Source organism: Anopheles merus, chromosome 3R (assembly GCF_017562075.2).
Source record: "Anopheles merus strain MAF chromosome 3R, AmerM5.1, whole genome shotgun sequence".
NCBI classification, from domain to species: Eukaryota; Metazoa; Arthropoda; class Insecta; order Diptera; family Culicidae; genus Anopheles; species Anopheles merus.
The window spans coordinates 22,683,069-22,696,290 of NC_054084.1; the positions used below are offsets into that span (position 1 = coordinate 22,683,069).

Sequence of the window (13,222 nt, forward strand, 5' to 3'; positions counted from 1 at the left end):
AGAGGAGGGGAGAGGATAAAGAAGGAATAAACCACGCTCACAAACAAACACAAACTAGCGAAACATCGCGAGAAAACTGGAACTGGATGGAAAACCACCGAAACCCGTACGATTGTGATGATTCGCCTTTCGCCTGCCGCACCGATACGACCGATCGTTACGTTAGTTCCCGTTGGCTAGAGCTTTTTTTTGTTTCCTCCATCCAGCTCCTGCAAGCGGTGAATGTTTCCCTTTTGTTTCCTTCCATCCGGCGCCGGCACTGTGTAGTTTCCACATTTCCACATTTCATTGGCAAATTTTTACATTCCGAAAACGATTCTCATCACCCACGCCCACGTGCCGCACGGCGTCGGCACATATTAAATATGTTTTCTCGGCTTCTCGGCATGGTTTTGCCCCTGCATCATATTCTGCGTTTCCATATTTCTTGGCGGGGTGGTGTTTGGGTGGAAAAAAAGGGACCGGAACGGGTCGTACTGCCTTCGCTGCGGCCATAAATATTCAGCTAATATATGCGTTGATTGTTTATTCGCTTCCTTCTGCACGTTGGTTTGCACGCTGTGTTTATTCCCACCCGTTCCCAGCGAATCCAATCAGTCCCGTACCAGCCGTCAGGCCTTTGCAGGGGCCCAAAATTCGACCACGGCTCACGTTTTGGTGGTGGTGGAGCTGTGAACGCGTCATGTTTACCATGCCCATCATCATCATCGTCATCATCGCCACCATCCACTGCGGCGTGTTCTAGCCCGACCACCACCGATCCACGCTTTTCCCAGGGCCTGATCTTGAGGGCACATCAGCTTAAGTGATTTTTTCCGTTCTGATTGAATGGTAGGGCACATAAGTTGCAAACTGTGTTAGTGGTCGGACCCCCGCCCCGGTTGGCGGCCGGCCTTTCACGCCACGGTGGTCCATGATGGACGCTGTTTTATAATTTATGTATTATCCTGCGATAAAACAATAAAAAGTATGTTGTAACGCGCCAGGCAGTACGGGAGGGCAGTAAAGTTAAAGTGTTTTGGGTCACTTTTGCTTCGTGTGTGTGTGTGAGAGGCATTTGATTTTTATTTATTTTTTGGTGTGCCCATTTGCACCATACATGATCCCTCGGAGGCATACACTCCCATGTACGGCCGCTGGCGAAACCGCTTTTGAGCCTAATCAATGGCCGTTGCAAAGTGAAGTAGTTTTTCATCCCATTTTCGCTCATGTGTGATAGAATGGACCTTCCAAAAAGAGGAAAAAAAAACGATGAAAATGGAAAATTCAAGCGCACGGTGTGGATGCGGATGAATGGATGCGGTACCGTCCTTTATGACACTGCCGCTTCAAACCACCGGCCGCTTACAACGCCCCCAGCTCCACGACCTCCACTCGATGGCTAAAAAGCTTTTCAGTTTTCGGGCAATCGAGAGTGTATATTTATTATTTTGAGGCGAGCTTTGGCGCTTCCAGCAGCGTCCGACCGGCGAGGAAAATCGTTAAGAAACATGGAACGCTTCCCCGGACCTTGTTGCCTGTTGATGCCTGCCCTGGTTGTCCGGCTTGAGTGTAGGTCAGTGTTGGTAAGGGACGGAAAAAAAAGTCAGAAGGCTTCGGCCGAAACGAGAGACGGTGGCAGGTATCGGTCACATTCCAAAGATACGACCCGGTCCCTCTAACATCCACACTAACCACAGTGTGCTGTCCGTGAAGAGTCGAAGGGCCGAACAAGGGCGATAAAGTACAAAACAACGATCACATCGCTCGAGCCGTAAACTATGTGTGGTTTATCGATTTTTCTCACTAGTTTTGCTGCCTTGGACACGGTGGGCGTTGTGTGCGAACGGCTGCAGCCGGGGAGGAATGGTAGTTCGTCCATCCCGCTCAGCCTATCGAGGGATAGCGTATCGCTTTATCTTGCCTTTATCTACACGTATCTGAGGCGAATCGGGGTTTGCCTCCGTGTGTATCCGTGTCTGTGTGTGTATGTCAATAGATGTAGCCCATTGCAATAAATGCTCGTCCATGGTCGACTCGCCGTGTCATGTAAAGCGAACGCCGATAAACAAATGATCTGTTCAATGAACATGATTCTCCTCTTAAATAATATTGTTTACTGCAAATTGAATTTTACCCAAAAAAAAAGCTTTGGCAAAAGCAAATTTAGAAAAGTGAGCCTGCATTCTTTGTACGATTGATTGTTGGGTCGGTTTTGTGAAGTGGTTTCCGTTGATATACGTGGTAAATAATGACGGCACTTGAAAGAATTGAATTTTTGCTTCTGAGGAAACGACTGTTGGAAAATTCATCATGTAAATTGATATATGTGAAGAGATGCTGTCATGATATGTGCTAAGACTACTTAAAGCTGTTCTGAAAAGTATAAAAAGTGGATTTTGTAAATTAAAATAATTATATTCATAATTAATAACATTCGTTATTAGACAAGCAAGAAAATATAGCTTCATGCCGCGAAACAATTTTTTTAACTTTTTCCACATTGTCATTGAAGATCATTGTTTGTTAAAAATAATGTATGAACGTAGTTTAGATTATATTTTTATGATGCTTCAAAGTTTTTTTGTATATTGTCATGTTATAAATTAATGCCAGAATCTTTGCAACATTTTGCAACAAATTTCTAAACAATTACAATGGTTTAAGATCATGTTTAGATGAGCCAAAATAGTACATCGATTTTTCAATACACTGGCTAACAATGGACCTAACCGAAATTAACATCATACAAAACATGGTGATAATGAATTACAAACAGATAGCTATGACGAAAGTGAAAACGGTAAATAAATATATATGAATAAATAACTTAATGCTTCTGATCGTCAATATGTGCCTCGAAGAATCATTAGAAGATTATTTACACTAACGTTAAGATCAACAGTATTGCATAAAGAGCTATATACATTAACCATTAAGAGTAAAGAGTCTTTGGAGCCAAATTCCGTCATCCTGAAATGAATGCTAAATATGTATGTAAAAAAAAATAAACTGTACAAATAAATGATCCGAATTAAAAATAAAACATTATGCATTCATTTTAACGTCTTAAATATCATAAAACATTTTTTTTATTTAGTGCTCTATTCGTATTTTTGATATTGTAGCCTATTGCAATAAATGCTCGTCCATGCTCGGCTCGCCGTGCCATGTAAATCATTCGGTAACTTTAACGTAAATCTTTATTACAATGATTTCAATACTAATTCAATAATTTGAATTACCAACATGATTGGCATACACCCGTTTTGGGTCGAAATACAAACAGCTTCATAATCTAATAACAATCATCATGTTTTTATTTAATCTCTTCATTTCCATTCGCTAGAGATAACGCTTTTAAATTAGAATTATTCTCATCATGTACTATAATCAATTTAAAATGTATCGGACCTTTAGTATGGCCTGATTCACTATCAGAGGCATTCTTAGCAGTTTTGCTTAAAACCGAGAAAAATAGTCAAATCGCACACCAGCACTTCGTTCGTTCGTTCGTTCGCTCAAACCCCGTTGGGTGGATTATGTAAAAAAGAGTAGTACGTTTGTAAATGTGTAGAGGAAGAAACGAAATTCGAAGGCTGTTTGGAATATGAAACAAAATGTCCGTAACTATAAACATAAGCCTGAAGTTATCGGGAATATGAATAAAATATCGTTACGGTCTCAGTTGTAAAGCTGCGATTTGCTTGTATAAAGTGAGTTAAACAGAAGTAAGGCCGATAAAATTTGAATCAGAAAAAAATATTACATTAGAAAAATGTCTAAGTAAATAAATGTCCGTAATTCGAAGCACTACGGTATTTACCAACGTTTAAAATTGATGTCGAAGAGCTTATATTCAAAGCTGTATTGCTTGCACAAGTAATTGTGGTAATTGAAATTAAAAAAAAAAAAACAAAAAAAACAACCTTCTTGTTTTAATGCATGGTCTCTTTTCTCTTCGTCTCATAATTGTCAATCCAACACTTGACGTCTGGTAAACGTCTTTTGCGTCACCAATCGCAACACACAGCAAACAACAGTCTTGACTTGTTGACCGCAAACCTGATTAGCAGTGCAACATATCCCGTAATGATATAATTAAATGAATAAAACAGATTACAGCAACACGCGGTGTCGCCGAAACCAAACCAAGCGCAACCGTGAAGTCATCTGCGAGTCGCCAAATTTGATTACGCTCCGTGGGGCCGTTTGTACGGCGCACAACAAAAGCACGAGAACGGCCACTCGGTGGTTTATTTTTCCCCGTCACTGTGCCCCTTCCACATCATCAGCCGCCCCTCCCCCTTCCCCCCATCCTCCCCTCCACGGACACCGCGTGGCGGGAGTCATGAGCGCTCGATAAAAGGCACGTAATTTGAAATAAGAATCAATTGATCGTCTAACATCATAACAGACTCGCATAAATTAGCAGACAGTTAACAATTCATGCTACTTTCGCGGTGTGTGTGTGTGTGTGTGTGAGTGCGCCACACGGTACGGGAAGCTGCGGGATGAAGCAACGGTCGGGCGGCGGGCTGGCACTCTACATATTGACGGATGGCCAGCCGAAAGCCGGCTTCTGTTTTTTGGTTTTTCCACCGTTCGTTCGACTGCGAAACGCAACGGCAAGCGGTGTTGTGGTGAGTGACCCGAACGTTTTTCACCGAGCACGGGGCCGAACCCGAAGCAGCAGCCGACAGCCGGTGGAAAACCTGCTGCTGCTCTAGTACTTCACCCGACGGCGAGCCGGTGAGTCTGAGCCGTTTTGTCGCATCGAAGGACCGTCGTGGCAGGCACTCACCGAGCAGGGATGCGGCTCGCTTTCCCATCCTGTGAAGGGAGTGTTGTACACATGGGGAAGGCTCGTGAGTACCCGGTAGTCACCTGCCGGTAGAATACGGCCGCCCAGCGAGGCTTCCAGTACGGCCCTAACGTTCATTGCCGACGGTTCGGTGCAATACGGTCGCTGGGAAATTTTACGCGCCTGCGGTACATTATTAATGGTGTGTTGATCGATTTCGCGCCGTGCTTCAACCGTGCGCCAGGTCAGTGGAGACAGCAAGTGCATGGTGACGGTGTGTATGTGTGTGTGTGTGTGTTTGAAAGGATTTGTTGTTTTCTTTTCTTTTCTTTTCGCCTTTGAGTGATTTGGGAAAAAATGAAACCAATTTCCTATTCCGACAAATTAGCGCTGCTACGACGCGATCGATGGATGTTGTGTTTTTCCTTTGGCATTCGGTGTTCGATCGCTGGATGATTCTTTTATGAGCTACATTCTCGTTCTCTCGTGGAGGGGTGAGGGGTAAGGGGGTAAGCGTACGGACGAAGCAGCAACCGCGAGACGTCAGTGCATCCCACTCACGTGCACTCACATCGCTTCGGGAACCGGTTGGCTCTGCTGAGATGGGGCAGATGAAAATGGTGCAATTTTCACTGCAGTCGCGATGAGCCCGTACGTGGAATGGTTCGCAGCCAAGCGAGTGTGTGCCGTTGTTTGTGTGTATGTGTGCGTGGGTGTGTGTGTTTGTACCACTTCCGTTCGGTTGGTTCGTTCGGATTCACTTCCGTCGCTTCAGTGTGATCGTTGCGTGCGTATTGGCGTATGTTATCAGCTTGCGAGCGGCGGGAAACTCCTACCTACCTCCTTTTTACCTCTCCTCTTACTGTCGGCAGTGGAAGAGCCGGTCAACGGCGGAACCTGTTTGGAGTTGCCAAGGCATTTCGTGTTGCCATTTCAGCGTGAATTGGATTGGATTGGATCGTGTCAGGCAGTGTCGGGGGTTAGACAGCCCCACAGGTTGACAGTAAGGGATGGCAGGATGAACCTACCTGCCACGCACAAAGCACACACACACACACATACACTGAGTGGGGAGGCGGTTTGGCGCTGTATGTGTGCAGGCCCACGCGATGCACATCAAAAAAGGCCCTCGCCCGGGGGTCCGTTAGTTAGTTTAATGAATAAGTAAACGAATCTGTCCGTTCGCGCTGTCCTCCCAGCTGGCAGGCTCCAAAACCTCGGCACAAGTGACAAGACCCGGACCCCTGATCCCAGTTCTTTCGCGAGCGCTGTCACTTTTGGGTTTGAATTTCAGGCCGGGGGGATACTCTCCGACATTTTCGACTTTTTCGACCTCCCAAAAACCCCCGGTCCCCGGTTTTGCCATAGATGCTGCGAGAATTTTGCAAAAGAAAAAAAAACGCCACATGTTCCTGCGAAGCTCAGCAGAAAGGATTAGCGAACACGCAAACCCGGGTTCGTTGTTTCGGTAGCATTCCGGTAGACGTCCGTACAGCCGTCAAAGCTAATTATGGCTGGTTTAGGGTTTGCTCCAGCCTCCCCACGCAGGTCTACTATGTGGCATGGGGGCAGGCAGGTGTATCGATCGTGTCCTTGTCCGGCTTTGTTCTTCCGTTCGAAGCGCAGGGCAAAGTGGAACTGAGGGGAAAAGTGGTTTAAGGGTTGATGGAGGACGTCCAATTTCAAATTCCGCTCCTGCCGTGTGTGTGTGGGTCGTTGTGCACAGGGGAAAGGGGGAGGAAATTGAATCGTCAAGGACCCGGACACCGTAACCATAACCTCAAACGAGAATAAATCTGTGACCGGCAAAGCGATGAACATCGTTTGCTGTGTGTGTGCTGTAAGGCATCCTTTTCTGCGTTGCGTTCTTGACAAAAAAAGAAGGTTGTTTGCCATTTTTTATGTACGTGTGTGTGTGTGTCTCAGGAAGGACCTACAGGGACACACGCCATAAATTAGGTCAAATCAACGCACAACGTAAAAGCGGCGCTCGAACTCCACCACCAGCATGGGAGATCAAGGCGTAGGCGTTGCGAGCATTGCAAGCTCCCCCAAAAGGTGAAAAACCCCAGAATGTATGCAATCCGCCAGTCGCCAGGCTGCAGCTACGTACGCACCGAGAGCAGGTGAATTTGTTAAAAGCAGAAAGTAAATAAACAATCAGAACAGCGGATAGCGGAGACAAAACAGCAAAAGGATCGCCCTCCATCCGTCGTCGCTGCGTACTATCATCAATCTCTTTGCCTCGGCAGCCCGAACAGGCCGGTGCGACCCTTTTACTGAATGCGAGATACTTCCGGGATGGTGGATCGCAATAGCCGGAAGTTGATCTGAATGTGTGTCGGTGTGTCTGTGTATCTGTACAAACGGTTCATCCGTGTACGAACCAATGAATCCTTACCATTTTGCTTGTATCGTGTGTGATGCGGTCGGTACGCTGATAGCACATGTGCACGTGTGTTTGAGAAGCAGGGATTGAGGGATTCCGGGATTTTGCCGGTAAAAAACTGGGAAGTGGGGGGGGGGGGGGGGGAAACGATCCTGACCCATTCGCACCGTGCGCTTTTGGAAAAGTAATCCATCATATCACTCTGCGTGTGTCTGTGTGTGTGTGTCTGCTCGCTCTGCTGAATGTAGTGAAGGTCTGCATGTAGTACCGGTTCCTCTTCTCCTCTTTTTCCCAGCGCAGATGGCGGTGTTGAATAAAAGAATAAGCTTGAAAGCTTGAGGAAGCAGGCAGCAAACAGAGCGAACGCTCCCGGGGAAAGTGCTTACCCGCAGGGTGGGTGTACAGTGTAAAGCCAGACCTCCGGAGTACTGTGAGTGTGTGTGTGTGTGTGTGTGTGTGTGTGTGTGTGTGTAAGGAAAAACAAAGCAACAGAAAAAAAACAAACAGGTAAAAGTTGGACATCCTGAAGTTGGTTCGGGTTTTCGGCACCGTGGCCGACAGTGAGAAACAGCTCTCAAAACCCACTCACCACCACCACGCCGATCACGTCAGCCTCGAAAGTAGGAAAAAGCGTGCCGAAAGCCTGTGCTGAAACGTTCAACCCCTCCGAGTAGTGTAAAAGTGTATGTTGGTACATGTGAGAGTGCCAGTGTGTGTGTGTGTGCATTGTGAAGTAAATTAATTAAAAAAGTTATATTAAAACGTTCTAAAAAGGCAAAACCAAATTAATGTTGCACGCTGTTTTTCGGGCACCGGCACACGACGGCGCGGCGTGGGAATACGCGTCAGGATTTCCGTTTGCGAGTGTGTTGCGGTGCAGTCGAGCGAGAGCGGGGGCTGCTTGGGTGAAGCAGTGGCCGTAAACCCCCCTTGTTGTTTTTCCTTCGTTTACACCGCCATCCCCAACCGGTGTCGGCGGTGCAGTGGCTGGATGGAAAAGGGTTTTCAGCCCGAGTGTGATTGCGGTTAGGCGGTTCAGTGTTCTCCGCTGGGAGTACGAGTGCGCGTTTGTGGAATTGTGTGTGTGTGTTTGTGTGTAGTGCATGTTTTTTAATGAAGCAATAGAAAAAGGTGTGTTTTGCCTGTGTCCGACATGTGTACTGGTGCTTGGGGCCTGGTTCGGTTTGCACGGCAGAAGTGAACGAGCAGCAGCAGCAGCAGCAGCAGCAGCAACGGCAGTGATTTGTTCAGAGGAAAGAAGAATGCGTATTTGTTATGGTGGTCTGTTTTGTGTGTGCATGTGTGTGTAGGAGCTTTTGGTGTGAGTGAATGCTGATTGAATCATGACTATCATTTTCATCGCTGTTCCGGTTCGTTAAGTGGCAAAATAAATCGACGACTCGTTTCTTTGGGGGAAGCTTGGGAAACAGACACAGCGAGCAGGCAATGGCAGTGGGCCGTTGCTGAACGACTGAGTTTGCGGGGATTCGTCTGACGCTTTTGATTAGGATTATTGTTTGGGAGAGGCGAGAGTGTGCAGGTGGAGACAGCTTGCAACGAAGTCAGCAAGAAGCGGAAGGTAAGAATGAGAGTCTTTAGTTAATTAAAGTAATTGTCCTATACCTGTACAAAGTGGTTCAAAATTTAAAATTTGTAATTCAACAATCAACAACTGCAGAATTTTATTAGCTCTTCTGGTGTCCCGCAAGGTAGTAACTAAGGTCCTTTTCTATTTATTACATATATTAATGATTTAACGTATTGTGTGCCGCCCGATACTTGTTTGATGTATGCTGACGACGTCAAACTCTTTTTACCGGTTAAGAGTCCTAACGATTGCATCATCCTTCAAATTATTATAAATGGGTTTGCTACTTGAGTTGGCCCTTGATAAATGTTTCATTATTAAGTTTCATGGACTAAAAAAACGATCAAGTATAATTATTCGTTGTTAGGCAGTGTGTTAGATCGTCGCCAGGAAGTCTGTGACCTAGGTGTAACACTAGACTCTAGTTTAAATTTCCGTTTACATATTGACAAGTCTGTTAACAAAGCATACAAGCTCCCAGGTTTTATTTTTCGACAATTCCGTGAATGTAACGATGATTAACACACACAAGGGGCGGTCCTGTGGTACAGTCGTCAACTCGAATGATTCAATAACATACCCGTCATGGCTTTAAGCCCAGAATGGACCGTCCCTCCGTAGTAAGGATTGACTATCCGGTTACGTGGTAATGAATTAAGTCTCCAAAGCCCATGTAGGCATGTCCACGTAGGACGCTACGCCAAATAGAAGAAGAACAAGAAGAAGATTACCACAATAGAAGCAATACAACGGAAGTTTACAAGATTTGCTTTAAAATGCGACCAATTCAAAGGACTTACAGCCATGCCAAAGTATCGCTCGCGTTGCCTTCTGCTTGGCCTACAGACGCTCGAACATCGTTTTAAGGTTAATCAATGTGTATTTGTAGCCCAAAATATTGAAAAACGAGCTAGACGTCCCTTATTTACTAGAGAAGATCAATATCTACGCGCCATCGAGACCTCTTCGCTCTCGTAACTTACTCGTCGGCGAGAACAGGCGTACGTTATATGGATACAACGAACCGTTACTGGCTATGACAAGGCAATTCACTACATGGTCCCATCACTTTGATTTTAATTTAACGACCAACGCATTTAAAGAAAACATTTTATTAATCTTCAATTTTGGTGACACTGGATCAAGGGAGATGTTAGGGGAATAATTTAGGATTTAGGTGTAGGATAGGTTTTAAGTACTTAGTTTGTTACAGCCTCAAGAGTGCAAGACACATATGTTGGTGGATAAATAAATAAACTACGCTTGATGTTGCGTATGGCAGATAGGTAATTTGTACATTGTTTGAATTATTTTGAGGCTTTTGTGAGCTTTGTAATCGCATTTGCATTAAAATCAACCTCAGTTCTCAATGTTTTGTTAAATCGCCAGGTACACACAACACCTGTTATTGTTTCCACTTATATGTGTAACGTGTTTTTGTGGCTTTACCCAACTTACAGCCATAATAAGCTTTACCTGAAGGGATTGTTTTGTTTTGATTCCTTTTTTTGTGTTCTTTCATCCTCAATCTATGGTTGCCGCACGATGCTACAAACATATTTTATTCGGTTCCCTTTTGATAGCCCCATGAAACCGAGCGCACAGCTATACATAACCTTTGAAGTTCAGTGGTACACGGAACCAAATAAACCACATGGAACACACCAGCAACCAGTAAAGAGAAAAAAAGGCTCTCCATAAAATAATACTATCGTGACCTAAAAGCCACAGTAAACAAACAAATCCGAACCCGTGTGCGCCTTTGTTGATCCGTACGGTCTTTGATATGTTGCTACAAGCTCAAAAAAAGGATTAATAGTGCTATTTTAGGATAATCTTAGATAAACAATGATATTATGCTTTTAGTGTGTGCGCTGGATTAAAAAACACCGAAAAAAAGTTGCTTTTTATACATTTCAAAACTTTGCAGTGATGTGCTTGATCTTCATTCCACGACGCAATGAAATGTATTTAAATCAGTTTGAATAATATTTGCGACCGAGCGTTGAAAGCGTGCCCTCCTTTTGACTTGCAAATTAATATAAATTAAAGACAAAGCGCCGCGCTTTTGCGCTATTTTACCGATCCACAACGCTAACTTTCATTCCCTCGGGCAGCTTTAAACAATAGCTTGGAAACCCAATCACCCCCGACTTCCAGCCGCAGCCTCACGCTTCCATTTTGGGGGGGGGGGGGGGTAATTTAATCATGGCAACGATGGTTGAGCAGCAAATAGAAAACTCATCAGCTTATCTAAAGATTTTCGGTAAAAATCTTACAAGACACATCTGGTGGTGCGCAACCCAGCAACCCAGCGGGCCTGGCAGAGCCTAGCGTGAATAAGTTGAAAACTGAGTTTAGGTAAATTTGATTACAGTCACTTCAAGCCCGGATTTTGGGGTTCACGGCTTCACGGTGAAAGGGTTTTTGCGAAAGCGGGGAAGACGGAGACAGGCGACGTGCGCGCGATTCGCCTCCGCCCGTTGGTAAGCCAGTGTGTTCCTGTGAGCGCAAGATTAAGTGTATTGAGAAGCCAAACAAATAATACCGCTCTTCTACGTCCGGCCGGCTACGACGACACGCCAGTTAGGGACTGAAAGATCACAAGACACGGGTGTGTGTGTGTTTCGGCATGGGTAGGCGGATGGTGCCGGCCACGCCACGCCGTGCGGAGAAACGGGGCAGGAAAAGTTTACACTGTGAACCTGTCGACCTGTCGCTATGCCCTGAGCGGCTGCTTCGCCATTCCTGGGCGCCACCGTTTGGAGGTTTTGAGAAACGGTGGTACCTCGGCCGAGATTTGGAAGGGATTATACGTTTGCAAAGTTTAGACGGTGATGGATTTTGGTAGGGAGCAGCGAGCCTGGCTGAAGAGATTTAAGCACTGCCATAGTGAGAGGATTACCGGAGCGAGAGGACCTAGCTTCCGGCGGTGCTGGTGGATGCGGGCTTTTCCGTGCCTTTGCTTTGGTTGTAAAAGGGCTGCTACAAAGCAGGATCAATACAGGATGGTTTCGTTAGTTTGATGTCCCATCGATTGGCATTAAAGTGTGATGCTTCGAGGGAAGTGAACGGTTTAAATTCATACTTTCGTTATCAAAACACGTGAAATATTTCAAATTTTTGGAAGCAATGGAATAACACAAGGAACGCTCATATAGCCGATAATTGAACGTATAAAAGTAAAAAAAAAATGGTTCTTTTAATGAGTTCACAGCGTGTTTTGCACTGCTTGAGCTCAAGATCTCTCTCCTCTTATCTTAATCCCGGGGTGTAGCCTATTAGTGTTCGGTAAGGATTAGCTTGCAACGCTACTGTCCGTTTCCCGTTCCACATGCAACACATTGGCTGGCTGGCCCGGGATGCAGTCGGTGCTGCAAATGCTACTTAAGGTGATGCATCCGAGGCGTTTATCGATCACTTTCATCTTCTGTTCGGGCTCTGGTTGTGGGGCTTATGGGTAATGGTACCTGTATTTTTCGATCGAACGATCCCATTTCCCAAACGTTGGCAGCCCCTAGCTAAGGTTAGCCATTGCGCTGGGCTTCAATTTTCGTTCGGCGCTTCGAGAGGGGCTTAGTGAGCAGAGAGCTCTTGGCAATGGATGTAAGAGTGCTTCAGAAAGCTATCACATTCTACACTGCTCCCCGGTAGTCTCCAGGAAGCTCCAGCTGGACTGCCCGTGTACCGTGAGAAACAGCGTGACTCGATGGTTGTATACAAGTGCCCTTTTACTGCCGGAAGAATCAGTTGTGCTGTCGAGGAAGCTGAAATCGATTTTCAACAGCTGGTACCGGGACAGCAGACTGTTGGGTGGGATGGTCGTTGCAAGCTTTTTTGGTTCTTTTGTATGAGCTTTTGTGCTAAAGTATTGAATTGGCATTGAGTAAAATGTTACTTTTAAACGTTTTTTTATTTGTTTTTGTACTTTCGTGAAATAAAATGAAATGAAGCTAAATAAGGTTTAAATGAATAATCTTGCATACATTAGTAGCTAAAAAAACGAAAAATAGTTATGAATAATATGATACAACAATGCCAGTTTCATAGAATCGTTCCATATGAAAATATAATACTAAAATCACCTCCTGCTCCTTGAATATTGTATAAAAAGAAAAAAAAAACACTAACAACAGAGCACAGTACCATCGTAGTCCTTCGAGCACTTCCGGAGTTTAGCGCCTTTCATATGGGGAACGTAAGAATCGTAGCGACAGGCGGAAAATATGAATACGAAATGAGAAGGCAATGGGAGAAAGTCGTACCACCTTCCGGCACTAATCCTAGTCCCTCCACTCGCCCAAATGCAATCGAACTTCCACCGTCCACAAGCCAGGCCAACCATCTGCACCGGCGGTGTCTACCCTCTTTCGTACGTGAGCTGTTGAACATGAGCCGCTCTTGTTTCCTAGAACTTGGGGAACTTGGTTGCAGTGGACATATCCGGGGACACCTGGGCGGG

The 13,222-nt window shown here is 45.4% G+C and overlaps 1 protein-coding gene across 8 annotated transcripts in view; it reads left to right on the forward strand.

Annotated features, from left to right (window-relative positions):
* Window positions 1–4,910: 4,910 nt before the first annotated feature.
* LOC121596445 (protein artichoke-like) overlaps window positions 4,911–13,222 on the forward strand; it is a 100,023-nt gene continuing 91,711 nt past the window's right edge. Inside the window, exons 1-2 of one of the 8 annotated variants that reach the window (XM_041921412.1) lie at window positions 4,911–4,985; window positions 7,473–8,751. The gene's annotated coding sequence lies outside the window, so the exon portion shown is untranslated. Of the gene's footprint in view, window positions 5,062–5,088; window positions 5,497–7,467; window positions 8,752–13,222 lie in introns of those variants that run through there. The other 7 variants (XM_041921409.1, XM_041921408.1, XM_041921406.1 and 4 more) reach the window with 7 other exon arrangements.